General features: G+C 45.0%; 1 protein-coding gene across 4 annotated transcripts in view; it reads left to right on the forward strand.

Moving 5' to 3' along the window:
• MAG (myelin associated glycoprotein) overlaps positions 1 to 13,509 on the forward strand; it is a 79,473-nt gene that overhangs the window by 12,100 nt on the left and 53,864 nt on the right. Inside the window, exon 1 of one of the 4 annotated variants that reach the window (XM_056543859.1) lies at positions 5,872 to 5,988. The exons of the other annotated variants lie outside the window; for them this stretch is intronic. The gene's annotated coding sequence lies outside the window, so the exon portion shown is untranslated. Of the gene's footprint in view, positions 1 to 5,871; positions 5,989 to 13,509 lie in introns of those variants that run through there. 4 annotated transcript variants of the gene reach the window in all.

The raw sequence follows: 13,509 nt of genomic DNA on the forward strand, positions 1-13,509 counted from the left end.
TTGTTTAGCACTGCTCTATAATAGTAACATAGTTCATAAGGTTGAAAAAAGACCGGAGTCCATCAAGTCCAACCTATATCCCTAATGAGTCCCTACTGATCCAGAGGAGACAAAACCCCTCACACTAGAGGTAAAAACTCCTTCCGACTCCAGTACAATGAATATTATTACATTACAGAGAACTGTACTTCTCCTTTCATTGGGAAATTCTTTCGTTTCCTTTATCGCTATTTTTGTAAAATAAGGAAATGCTGTAAATGTTTGTAGACTATTGACAGTTTGCGTTCATGTTGTAATTTCAGAATTTTACCCTAATTTACATTTAAAGATGATTTATCTCCAAATGAACAGATAAAGATTCTTCTTGCTGGTGGAATAAACAGCTCTGCAGGCGCTGAACGTCTGCCAGCCACACATGCCAGTGACAGCGCGAAATCCTACAAGATGGCGCTCATTAATTGTACATGACGCCTCCTGTCATATTAATGTATCCATGGGGCAGGGAGGGAAACACTAAGGCCCAAAGGTGTCTCCACCTCTGACCACACATGTTTATATATAGAATTGTATTATACTCCAGAGCTGCACTCACTATTCTGCTGGTGAGGTCACTGTGTACATACATTACATTACTTATCCTGTACTGATCCTGAGTTATATCCTGTATTATACTCCAGAGCTGTACTCTCTATTCTGCTGGTGAGGTCACTGTGTACATACATTACATTACTTATCCTGTACTGATCCTGAGTTATATCCTGTATTATACCCCAGAGCTGTACTCACTATTCTGCTGGTGAGGTCACTGTGTACATACATTACATTACTTATCCTGTACTGATCCTGAGTTATATCCTGTATTATACCCCAGAGCTGTACTCACTATTCTGCTGGTGAGGTCACTGTGTACACACATTACATTACTTATCCTGTACTGATCCTGAGTTATATCCTGTATTATACTCCAGAGCTGTACTCACTATTCTGCTGGTGAGGTCACTGTGTACATACATTACATTACTTATCCTGTACTGATCCTGAGTTATATCCTGTATTATACCCCAGAGCTGTACTCACTATTCTGCTGGTGAGGTCACTGTGTACATACATTACATTACTTATCCTGTACTGATCCTGAGTTATATCCTGTATTATACTCCAGAGCTGTACTCACTATTCTGCTGGTGAGGTCACTGTGTACATACATTACATTACTTATCCTGTACTGATCCTGAGTTATATCCTGTATTATACCCCAGAGCTGTACTCACTATTCTGCTGGTGAGGTCACTGTGTACATACATTACATTACTTATCCTGTACTGATCCTGAGTTATATCCTGTATTATACCCCAGAGCTGTACTCACTATTCTGCTGGTGAGGTCACTGTGTACACACATTACATTACTTATCCTGTACTGATCCTGAGTTATATCCTGTATTATACTCCAGAGCTGTACTCACTATTCTGCTGGTGAGGTCACTGTGTACATACATTACATTACTTATCCTGTACTGATCCTGAGTTATATCCTGTATTATACTCCAGAGCTGTACTCACTATTCTGCTGGTGAGGTCACTGTGTACACACATTACATTACTTATCCTGTACTGATCCTGAGTTATATCCTGTATTATATCCCAGAGCTGTACTCACTATTCTGCTGGTGAGATCACTGTGTACATACATTACATTACTTATCCTGTACTGATCCTGAGTTATATCCTGTATTATACCCCAGAGCTGTACTCACTATTCTGCTGGTGAGGTCACTGTGTACATACATTACATTACTTATCCTGTACTGATCCTGAGTTATATCCTGTATTATACCCCAGAGCTGTACTCACTATTCTGCTGGTGAGGTCACTGTGTACAAACATTACATTAAGAAAACTCAATTGGGGGAATTTATCATTGTCACCTTTTTGTACTCTACCTTTCTAGTTTGCACCTTCTCCTACTTCCAATATAATGGGGGAGATTTATCAAAACCTGTGTAAAGGAAAAGTCGCTGAGTTGCCCATAGCAACCAATCAGATCGCTTCTTTCATTTTGCAGAGGCCTTGTTAAAAACAAAAGAATCGATCTGATTGGTTGCTGTGGGCAACTGGGCAACTTTTCCTCTGTACGGGTTTTGATAAATTTCCCCTTATGTGTGAACCTAGCCCAGTGTTCCCCAACCAGGGTGCCTCCAGCTGTCCGGGCATGCTGGGAGTTGTAGTTTTGCAACAGCTGGAGGCACACTGGTTGGGAAACACATTCAATGACATAACAGGACTAGAGGCCTTCTCTTTGACAAACGGGCCGACTCCCCCAGATATCACTGTTATGATGGACGCGTTGCTGGTCGGTTGGGAAGCCTTTTTCCGTACACTGGGTTTATTTTAAAGGGCTACTCCCCTCCCCAGCGTCCGGAACATTGAGTTCCGAACGCTGTGTGCGGGCTTCCATGTTCACGCTCGGCCCCTAGTGAAGTCACAGCCTGCCCTCTCAATGAAAGTCTATGGGAAGGGGGCGCGACGGCGTGACGTCACGAGGGGGCGGGCATGAACACGTATGCCCACGCACAGCGTTCGGAATTCAATGTTCCAGACGCTGGGTAGCAGAGTAGCCCTTTAATCGTTCTGACATTTCTTCACATGACGATGGGTTGGGGGGGGGGGTTGTTGTTGACAACGGATCGGCTAGGTGCCACTATACCACAGTGATGCACATTATAACAGTTTAAATGCCACTGTCAGTATTGACAGCGGCATCTAAATGGTTAACATAGCCGGCACATATCGATCTCTGTCCTGACAATTGCTGCCAACCCTCGGCGGGTGCCCGCTCCATACGCTTACAGCCACATGACGTCTCCTCTGCGCCCGCTCTGCAGGCCGCCTGTCTGACAGATCCTTTATACGGGATTCACAATGTCCGGGCATGCTGGGAGTTGTAGTTTTGCAACAGCTGGAGGCACCCTGGTTGGAAAACACCGACCTAGCCTTAGGCTGCATTCACATCTCATTATTGCAATACGGTTCCCGTATCCGGTTTCAGTGTGAAAACTGCATGGAACCGTATTGCAAACCGTATGTATAGACACGTCATTGTAAACCGTACGCCAAATGTAGCATCCGGTTGTGTACGTTTTGCATCATTTACGGTTTTATCCGTTTTTTTCCCGTACACAAAACCGTTGTCTACTACGGTTTTATGTCCGGGTGTGCGTACAGTTCCATCCGGTTTGCACAATACGGTTTTGCAGTTTGCACATGCGCAGTGCACGCCGAAAGTTCTTCCCACAAATAGAACAAGAAGAACTTTATTTAATTAAGGACAAACATAAAACCGTATCCGTTATAAAAAATATAAAAAATAAACATATTAAACCGTATGCAACCAGACATCCGTTTTCAAACCATATACAGTTTAAAACTGTACAGAGGTATATGGTCCGGTCCAGTTTTGGGACATACGTTTTTATTTTCAAAAAACCTGATACGGGAACCGTATTGCAAAAACGAGATTTGAATGCGGCCTTAGAAAGATAAAATAAGACCATTGTAGATTTAGTGATCAGCTACTTGTATTTGTGACCAGAAGGAAATCTTTCTATGTTATCTCAGGCAAATACACTTCAGAAATCATTAACCAGTGAATACAGCTCGGTATGGCTGCGCCCTAAGCCGTAGGGAAGATATATATATATATGTACAGACAGTCCAGATCTGTGAAACGTGTCAATGGCCGGAAGAACTGACCAATCAGAATGGGCATTCACTGATAAAACACCTGTGTTACTGAAGTGTATGCACTGACTGGTGTCTGGTAGCGCCCCCTACAGTACAGGGAGGTATTACATGTTCTGTATACTCTTTACCTGTATTACTGAAGTGTTAGCTCTGACTGGTGTCTGGTAGTGCCCCCTACAGTACAGGGAGGTATTACATGTTCTGTACTCTTTACCTGTATTACTGAAGTGTATGCACTGACTGGTGTCTGGTAGCACCCCCTACAGTACAGGGAGGTATTACATGTTCTGTACTCTTTACCTGTATTACTGAAGTGTATGTACTGACTGATGTCTGGTAGAGCCCCCTACAATACAGGGAGGTATTACATGTTCTGTATACTCTTTACCTGTATTACTGAAGTGTATGCACTGACTGGTGTCTGGTAGCGCCCCCTACAGTACAGGGAGGTATTACATGTTCTGTAGTCTTTACCAGTATTACTGAAGTGCATGCACTGACTGGTGTCTGGTAACCCCCCCTACAGTACAGGGAGGTATTACATGTTCTGTACTCTTTACCTGTATTACTGAAGTGTATGCAGTGACTGGTGTCTGGTAGTGCCCCCTACAGTACAGGGAGGTATTACATGTTCTGTACTCTTTACCTGTATTACTGAAGTGAATGCACTGACTGGTGTCTGGTAGCGCCCCCTACAGTACAGGGAGGTATTACATGTTTTGTACTCTTTACCTGTATTACTGAAGTGTATGCAGTGACTGGTGTCTGGTAGCGCCCCCTACAGTACAGGGAGGTATTACATGTTCTGTACTCTTTACCTGTATTACTGAAGTGCATGCACTGACTGGTGTCTGGTAGAGCCCCCTACAGTACAGGGAGGTATTACATGTTCTGTACACTTTACCTGTACCAGGGTTACCTGCTCCTTTGGACACCAGGTGAGGGCGGCTCCATTACTTTTTTAGGACATTGTGTATTCTGTACAGAACCCTGAAGAAGCTCCTGTCCTCTACATAGATCAGTGTTTCCCAACCAAGGTGCCTCCAGCTGTTGCAAAACTACAACTCTCAACATGCCCGGACAGCCTTTGGCTGTCCGGGCATGCTGAGAGTTGTAGTTTTGCAACAGCTGGAGGCACCCTGGTTGGGAAACACTGACATAGACAATGATTTACAGCTCCCAGCAGATCTTTCTTACTTTTATATGGAAGGATTTGCTTTATCTCTATTAGTTATCTACTTATTTTTGTTTAATCCTGACTTTTTCCTATTTTTGGATGACATTTTGGTGGCTTCAGAACCAATTACCAGGTTTCCATAGAGTTATGGTCTCAACATACAATGGTTTCAACATACAATGGTCGTCCTGGAACCAATTAATATTGTAACTTGAGGGACCACTGTGTATATATATATATATATTTTTTTTATTATTATTTTTATATATATTTATTTACAGTATACATCTTTGTATGTGCCAGAAATAAAAACCAGGAGTAAAGCTGTAATAATTCTGATGTGTAAAGATAATAGCAAATTATTTCCGCTACACTTTACAGGTGACTGCGTTTCGTTTCCGCTCCGCTGCTGCCCCCTGATGGTGAACATGATGCAGGTGGTGTGAGATGGAAACGTGCCAAAGGGCGGTGTTCTCCCATCTACGGCTCCCCAGCTGCTGCAAAACTACATTTGCCTGCCAGAGCATGCTGGGAGTTGTAGTTCCGCAAAGGCTGCGGAGCCGCAGGTTGGAGATGACGGCCATAGGCCATGCTCATTCGCTGCGATTTTATGCATCTGTATCATAAAAGGCTTTGGTGGCGTCGGTAGTCGTGTTGTAACGCGTAAGTTGCCGCAAACGGGACCCAACAGCTGCCAGAAAGCCACACGGATGCCGAGAAATGACGCTGCGATATGTGGCAATGTGCTGCGGCCATAGTAACCATGGGGGAGAGTTATCAAAACCTGTGCAGAGGCAAATTTGCCCAGTTGCCCATAGCAACCAATCAGATCGCTTCTTTCATTTTCAACAAGGCCTCTGGAAAATGAAAGTAGCGATCTGATTGGTTGCTATGGGCAACTGGGCAACTTTGCTTCTGCACAGGTTTTGATAAATCTTCCCCCATGTATCTGTAGCCGTAATGTAATCTACAGAAATGGCGCGGCAAATATATCACCTGACCTTTCTTTCCCACCATGGTTTAGTTTAGACAGAAAAAAAAAAAGACCCCAGAATGCACTGCTCCCAGGTAATGGCGAATGAAAAGGGAAACATCTTTTTGCGCACAATGCAGATTTACTTTTGCAAATACGCCAGAATTCCTGAAAATTGCACCATAAAGCTGGTGTTTCACCCCAGTAGTAAGGAGATTACATGGGGAGGAGGTTTGTTACAGTGTGTCACCCCAGTGGTAAAGAGATTACATGGGGAGGAGGTTTGTTACAGTGTGTCACCCCAGTAGGAAGGAGATTACATGAGGACGAGGTTTGTTACAGTGTGTCATCCCAGGAGTAAGGAGATTACATGAGGAGGAGGTTTGTTACAGTGTGTCACCCCAGTAGTAAGGTGATTACATGAGGAGGAGGTTTGTTACAGTGTGTCACCCCAGTAGTAAGGAGATTACATGAGGAAAAGGTTTGTTACTGTGTGTCACCCCAGTAGTAAGGAAATTACATGAGGAGGAGGTTTGTTACAGTGTGTCACCCCAGTAGTAAGGAGATTACATGAGGAGGAGGTTTGTTACAGTCTCTCGCCCCAGTAGTAAGGAGATTACATGAGGAGGAGGTTTGTTACAGTGTGTCACCCCAGTAGTAAGGAGATTACATGAGGAGGGGGTTTGTTACAGTGTGTCACCCCATTAGTAAGGTGATTACATGAGGAGGAGGTTTGTTACAGTGTGTCACCCCAGTAGTAAGGAGATTACATGAGGAGGGGGTTTGTTACAGTGTGTCACCCCATTAGTAAGGTGATTACATGAGGAGGAGGTTTGTTACAGTGTGTCACCCCAGTAGTAAGGAGATTATATGAGGAGGAGGTTTGTTACAGTGTGTCACCCCAGTAGTAAGGAGATTACATGAGGAGGAGCTTTGTTACAGTGTGTCACCCCATTAGTAAGGTGATTACATGAGGAGGAGGTTTGTTACAGTGTGTCACCCCAGTAGTAAGGAGATTACATGGGGAGTGGGTTTGTTACAGTGTGTCACCCCAGTAGTAAGGAGATTACATGGGGAGGAGGTTTGTTACAGTGTGTCACCTCAGTAGTAAGGAGATTACATTTGGAAGAGGTTTGTTACAGTGTGTCACCCCAGTAGTAAGGAGATTACATGAGGAGGAGGTTTGTTACAGTGTGTCACCCCAGTAGTAAGGAGATTACATGAGGAGGAGGTTTGTTACAGTGTGTCACTCCATTAGTAAGGAGATTACATGAAGAGGAGGTTTGTTACAGTGTGTCACCCCAGTAGTAAGGAGATTACATGGGGAGGAGGTTTGTTACAGTGTGTCACCCCAGTAGTAAGGAGATTACATGGGGAGGAGGTTTGTTACAGTGTGTCACCCCAGTAGTAAGGAGATTACATGAGGAGGAGGTTTGTTACAGTGTGTCACCCCAGTAGTAAGGAGATTACATGGGGAGGAGGTTTGTTACAGTGTGTCACCCCAGTAGTAAGGAGATTACATGACAAGGAGGTTTGTTACAGTGTGTCACCCCAGTAGTAAGGAGATTACATGAGGAGGAGGTTTGTTACAGTGTGTCACCCCAGTAGTAAGGAGATTACATGAGGAGGAGGTTTGTTACTGTGTGTCACCCCAGTAGTACGGAAATTACATGAGGAGGAGGTTTGTTACAGTGTGTCACCCCAGTAGTAAGGAGATTACATGAGGAGGAGGTTTGTTACAGTCTCTCGCCCCAGTAGTAAGGAGATTACATGAGGAGGAGGTTTGTTACAGTGTGTCACCCCAGTAGTAAGGAGATTACATGAGGAGGAGCTTTGTTACAGTGTGTCACCCCAGTAGTAAGGAGATTACATGAGGAGGAGGTTTGTTACTGTGTGTCACCCCAGTAGTAAGGAAATTACATGAGGAGGAGGTTTGTTACAGTGTGTCACCCCAGTAGTAAGGAGATTACATGAGGAGGAGGTTTGTTACAGTCTCTCGCCCCAGTAGTAAGGAGATTACATGAGGAGGAGGTTTGTTACAGTGTGTCACCCCAGTAGTAAGGAGATTACATGAGGAGGGGGTTTGTTACAGTGTGTCACCCCATTAGTAAGGTGATTACATGAGGAGGAGGTTTGTTACAGTCTCTCGCCCCAGTAGTAAGGAGATTACATGAGGAGGAGGTTTGTTACAGTGTGTCACCCCAGTAGTAAGGAGATTACATGAGGCGGGGGTTTGTTACAGTGTGTCACCCCATTAGTAAGGTGATTACATGAGGAGGAGGTTTGTTACAGTGTGTCACCCCAGTAGTAAGGAGATTACATGAGGAGGGGGTTTGTTACAGTGTGTCACCCCATTAGTAAGGTGATTACATGAGGAGGAGGTTTGTTACAGTGTGTCACCCCAGTAGTAAGGAGATTATATGAGGAGGAGGTTTGTTACAGTGTGTCACCCCAGTAGTAAGGAGATTACATGAGGAGGAGCTTTGTTACAGTGTGTCACCCCATTAGTAAGGTGATTACATGAGGAGGAGGTTTGTTACAGTGTGTCACCCCAGTAGTAAGGAGATTACATGGGGAGTGGGTTTGTTACAGTGTGTCACCCCAGTAGTAAGGAGATTACATGGGGAGGAGGTTTGTTACAGTGTGTCACCTCAGTAGTAAGGAGATTACATTTGGAAGAGGTTTGTTACAGTGTGTCACCCCAGTAGTAAGGAGATTACATGAGGAGGAGGTTTGTTACAGTGTGTCACCCCAGTAGTAAGGAGATTACATGGGGAGTGGGTTTGTTACAGTGTGTTACCCCAGTAGTAAGGTGAGGGGTGTCAAAGGGCGGACAAATGGGCAGAGTCCAGGAAAAAGTTAGCTTTTGCCTAGGGTGGCAAAAATCCTTGCCCCAGCCCTGAGTGCGGTGTTACTATGGAGTTCGCCTTTAAGTGTCTCTTTGTGTCCTCATTATTAGGTCTGGCTCAGGAGGTCAGCAGAATAATCTTTTGGCGCAGCACACTGATCTTTTGTGTGTCCGGCCCTTGTCACACTTGTTTTCCATGAGTGTAGGTGTGACGTGTGCTGGGAATGCTCATCAGGAATGCAGAGAATGCCGCCCAGTGTAAAGCCCTATTCTGCGCCGGCGAACGGACGCGGTGGAGCTGACATGGCGACGTTTCACAAAAACACACAGAATTGTCCCTTAGCATTGTCCGCCATTGTCCCGGGATGCATTATGTGTGGTGGTGCCCGGGGGCGGAATTTTGTCAATGACCTTAACCTGTGGGGCACACAATGACATGAATGTGTGTTGGACGCCGTGGAGAATTGTCGTATCGGATTCTCCATAGATTCTAAATTCATGTTCCCTGTGAAGTAAAACAATTGGCCAGTGATGTAGTTCATGACCATCCCCCTGACTGGGTCAGAAATACATTGTAAGGTTCCATATTGCTGGTAGATTCAATGTGCCATTCAGGAGTCTAGAAAAGCTTAGTGGCAGCTGTTTTGCCACATTCAATGACAGCCATCTTAGCCGTCACCCATCTTTAAAGGGGTATTCCAGGAAAAAACTTTTATATCTATATATCAACTGGCTCCAGAAGGTTAAACCGATTTGTAAATTACTTCTATTAAAAAATCTTAATCCTTTCAGTACTTATGAGCTTCTGAAGTTAAGGTTGTTCTTTTCTGTCTAAGTCTTCTCTGATGACATGTGTCTCGGGAAACGCCCAGTTTAGAAGCAAATCCCCATAGCAAACCTCTTCTAAACTGGGCGGTTCCCGAGACACGTGTCATCAGAGAGCACTTAGACAGAAAAGAACAACCTTAACTTCAGAAGCTCATAAGTACTGAAAGGATTAAGATTTTTTTTATAGAAATAATTTACAAATCTGTTTAACTTTCTGGAACCAGTTGATGTATATAAAAAAAAGTTTTTCCTGGAATACCCCTTTAACCCAATTTTCAACTATTATTCCCATTTATGGTAACTTAGGGCTCGTTCACACTTCCCATTTTGCCGAACGGACCCTTTGCACAAAGGATACTGCCGGGTCCCCCTAATGCAGTGGTCTCCAACCTGCAGACCTCCAGATGTTGCAAAACTACAACTCCCAGCATTCCCGGACAGCCAATGGCTGGGAGTTGCAGTTTTGCAAGACAAAGGCACACTGGTTGGAAAACACTGGTTGCAGACAATTCTACAGGGCATTAGAGCAGTGTTTCCCAACCAGGGTGCCTCCAGCTGTTGCAAATCTACAACTCCCAGCATGCTGGGAATTGTAGTTTTGCAACAGCTGGGGGCACACTGGATGGAAATCACTGGTTTCAGGCAATTCTACGGTGCATTAGAGCAGTGTTTCACAACCAGTGTGCCTCCAGCTATTGCAAAACTACAACTCCCAGCATGCCTGGACAGCCTTTGGCAAGACAAAGATACACTGGTTGTAAAACACCCGTTACAGACAATTCTACAATTCCAGGCAAAACTACAACTCCCAGCATGCCTGGAAAGCCTTTGGCTGTCCAGGTATTCTGGGAGTTGTAGTTATGCAACAGCTGGAGGCACCCTGGTTGGCAAAACACTGCTCCGGTGTTTACCAACCAGTGTGCCTTTGTCTTGCAAAACTACAACTCCCAGCATGCCTGGACAGCCAAAGGCTGTCCAGGCATGCTGGGAGTTGTAGTTTTGCAATAGCTGGGGGCACACTGATTGGGAAAGACTGCTTTAATGCACTGTAGAATTGCCTGAAACCAGTTTCCCATCCAGTGTGCCTCCAGCTGTTGCCAAACTACAACTTCCAGCATGCTGAGAGTTGTAGGTTTGCAACAGCTGGAGGCACCCTGGTTGGGAAACACTGTCCTAGTCTAAGGATACATGACAGACACATGATCTCACACACCCTGACTTCAATAATGGAGAAGCGTCACTTTAAATTTTTGCATCAAATTTCGGTAATGTTGTTTTTTTCCCGTCCAGTCTATATCTTGTTTTCTCCAGAAATGCAGCGGCGGGCCAAAGATAGCGCCAAATAAGCATTCTCACCCACGAGCCGACAGCTCCACCGCACTTAATACCACCCTCCATGTCAGCCCTGGCACCGGCGGATATTAGATGTGAGGTGGAGAAAAAACAACAACAACATCATCTACAAGTAAAACCCAAAAATACGGCGAAAAACCTGCGCCCGCTACAGGCCGAGCGTCCCTGGCAGAGATCTCAGCTCATTACCAGTTAATGAGGGCGCTGTTCACACTCCGGCCTGTCAGCGCCTCGCTGGACAGAGAACCGGGACCTCGCTGCCAGCGGTCATGTTGTCATGGCGACAGCATGTCAGATTTCTTCCCCCCCCCCCCTCTCTCCAGAAACAGGTTGACATATTGTCCATCCAACTTGTTTCCAATTTGGGGGCGAATTTGTGTCAACACCGGAGGCTCCGAAAACATAATGGGAAATAATAATTAGCCGCCAACATTGGAAATAGGACAAAAAATGCCACTAAAATAGAAAGGATTCTGAAAAGCGAAAAGTTTATTTGGGAAAATATTAGAAGTCTGGTCGAATTGGGGTCGACCCATGTGGCCGGCGAGCAGAGACCATAGAATCACTATCCTATATATGTTATACAGAATTTGAAAAACAGCGCCTTCCCCGTCTTCAGGTTGGTTGTGGTATTGCAGCTCGGTTCCATTGAAGTGAATAGAGTTAGGCTATGTTCACACGTCGGAATTTCCATGCAGAATTCTGCATTGGAATTCTGCATGGAGATTCAGCAGCAGCAGAGTCCCATTGTGTTCACTAGGATTCTGCTGCACTGTGCATACGGCGGAATTTCGAAATATGGTGGAATTTCCAGATGTTTCTGGTGTGGAAATTCCGTGTCCATTCTTTCTGAGGACTCTAATGCACTACTGTGCGGTCCTAGCACCAGCATGTTATGCCGGCGCCTGCAGTCTGCTGAATGTTCACACTGAGATTTTCCATGCAGACATGTGAACATAGCCTTAACTTAAAGGGGTACTCCTCCCCTAGACATCTTATCCCCTATCCAAAGGATAGGGGATAAGATGTTAGATCGCAGTGGTCCCGCTGCTGGGGACCCCGGGGATCGCTGCTGCAGCACCCTGCTATCATTACTGCGCAGAGCGAGATCGCTCTGCACGTAATGACGGGCAATACAGGGGCCGGAGCATCGTTACACCACAGCTCCGCCCCTCGTGATGTCACGGCCCGCCCCCGTCAATACAAGTCTATGGGAGGGGGCGTGGCTGTCGTCACGCCCCCTGCCATAGACTTGCATTAAGGGGACGGGCCGTGATGTCATGAGGGGCGGAGCCATGACATAACAATGCTCCGGCCCCTGTATCGCCCGTCATTATGCACAGAGCGAACTCGTTCTGTACAGTAATGATGGCGGGGTGCTGCAGCAGCGATCCCCGGGGTCCCCAGCAGCAAGACCACTGCGATCTAACATCTTATCCCCTATCCAGATGCCAGGGGCGGAGTACCCCTTTAGTTCTGTATTACTATTCTGAAGCTACCACCTGCTCTAATATTAAAAATAAAAAAATGAAAGAGTACCTGTCACCAAATAAAACTTTTAATATAGTGTTCCTTGTGTAATTAGACACTTTGCCATTCACTTGCTTTTAAAATTGTCAACAGAAATATGTTTAAAATGTAATATAAAAAACAGCCACTAGGTGGCTCTGTTCTGTTCCCTGTCACAATTTAAGGGGTACTCCACTGGAAAACATTTTTTTTTTTTAATCAAGTGGTGCCAGAAAGTTAAACAGATTTGTAAATTACTCCAATGTAAAAATATTAATCCTTCCAGTACTTATCAGCTGCTGTATACTACAGAGGAAGTTCTTTTCATTTTTGAATTTCCTTTCAGTCTGACCACAGTGCTCTCTGCTGACACCTCTGTCCATGTCAGGAACTGTCTAGAGTAGAAGCAAATCCCCATTGCAAACCTCTCCTGCTCTGGACAGTTTCTGACATGGACAGAGGTGTCAGCAGAGAGCACTTGTGGTCAGGCAGAAAGTAAATTAAAAAAGAATAGTACTTCCTCTGTAGTGTACAGCAGCTGATAAGTACTGGAAGGATTGGGATTTTTTTAATAGAAGTAATTTACAAATCTGTTTAACTTTTTGGTACCAGTTGATTTGAAAGAAAATGTTTTCCAGTGGAGTACCCCTTTTAATACAGTGAGTTCGGTCTCCTCCTGGCCTGCCAGGAGACCAAACTCAGGAAGTGTTTCTCTGCACGGAGCTTTATTGACAGCTGCACAGAAAGTGAAAGATCCACAGATTCTCACAGAAAGCTGCACAGACTAAAACATGCACAGAGCGTTAGGTCTTCTATTCATTACAGCATTGCAATCATGTGAGGGCGGAAGTGGTCCTCCAGCAGGCTTCAGTGATGTCATGCCTGCTGGGAAATGCCCACTTTCTCCTGCTGGGAAATTGCACTATGTGAGCATGAAGAACGGTAAGATACACAGCTTTTTAAAGCTCTGACATTTTTTTAAGGGCTGGAGGGGTGTTAGGAGTAGTTAGGGAACATAGCCTAAGTTACTTAAGAACAGTTTATTTGGTGACAGGTACTCTTTAACCCCTTAACGACG

This window comes from Hyla sarda, chromosome 10, assembly GCF_029499605.1.
Source record: "Hyla sarda isolate aHylSar1 chromosome 10, aHylSar1.hap1, whole genome shotgun sequence".
NCBI classification, from domain to species: Eukaryota; Metazoa; Chordata; class Amphibia; order Anura; family Hylidae; genus Hyla; species Hyla sarda.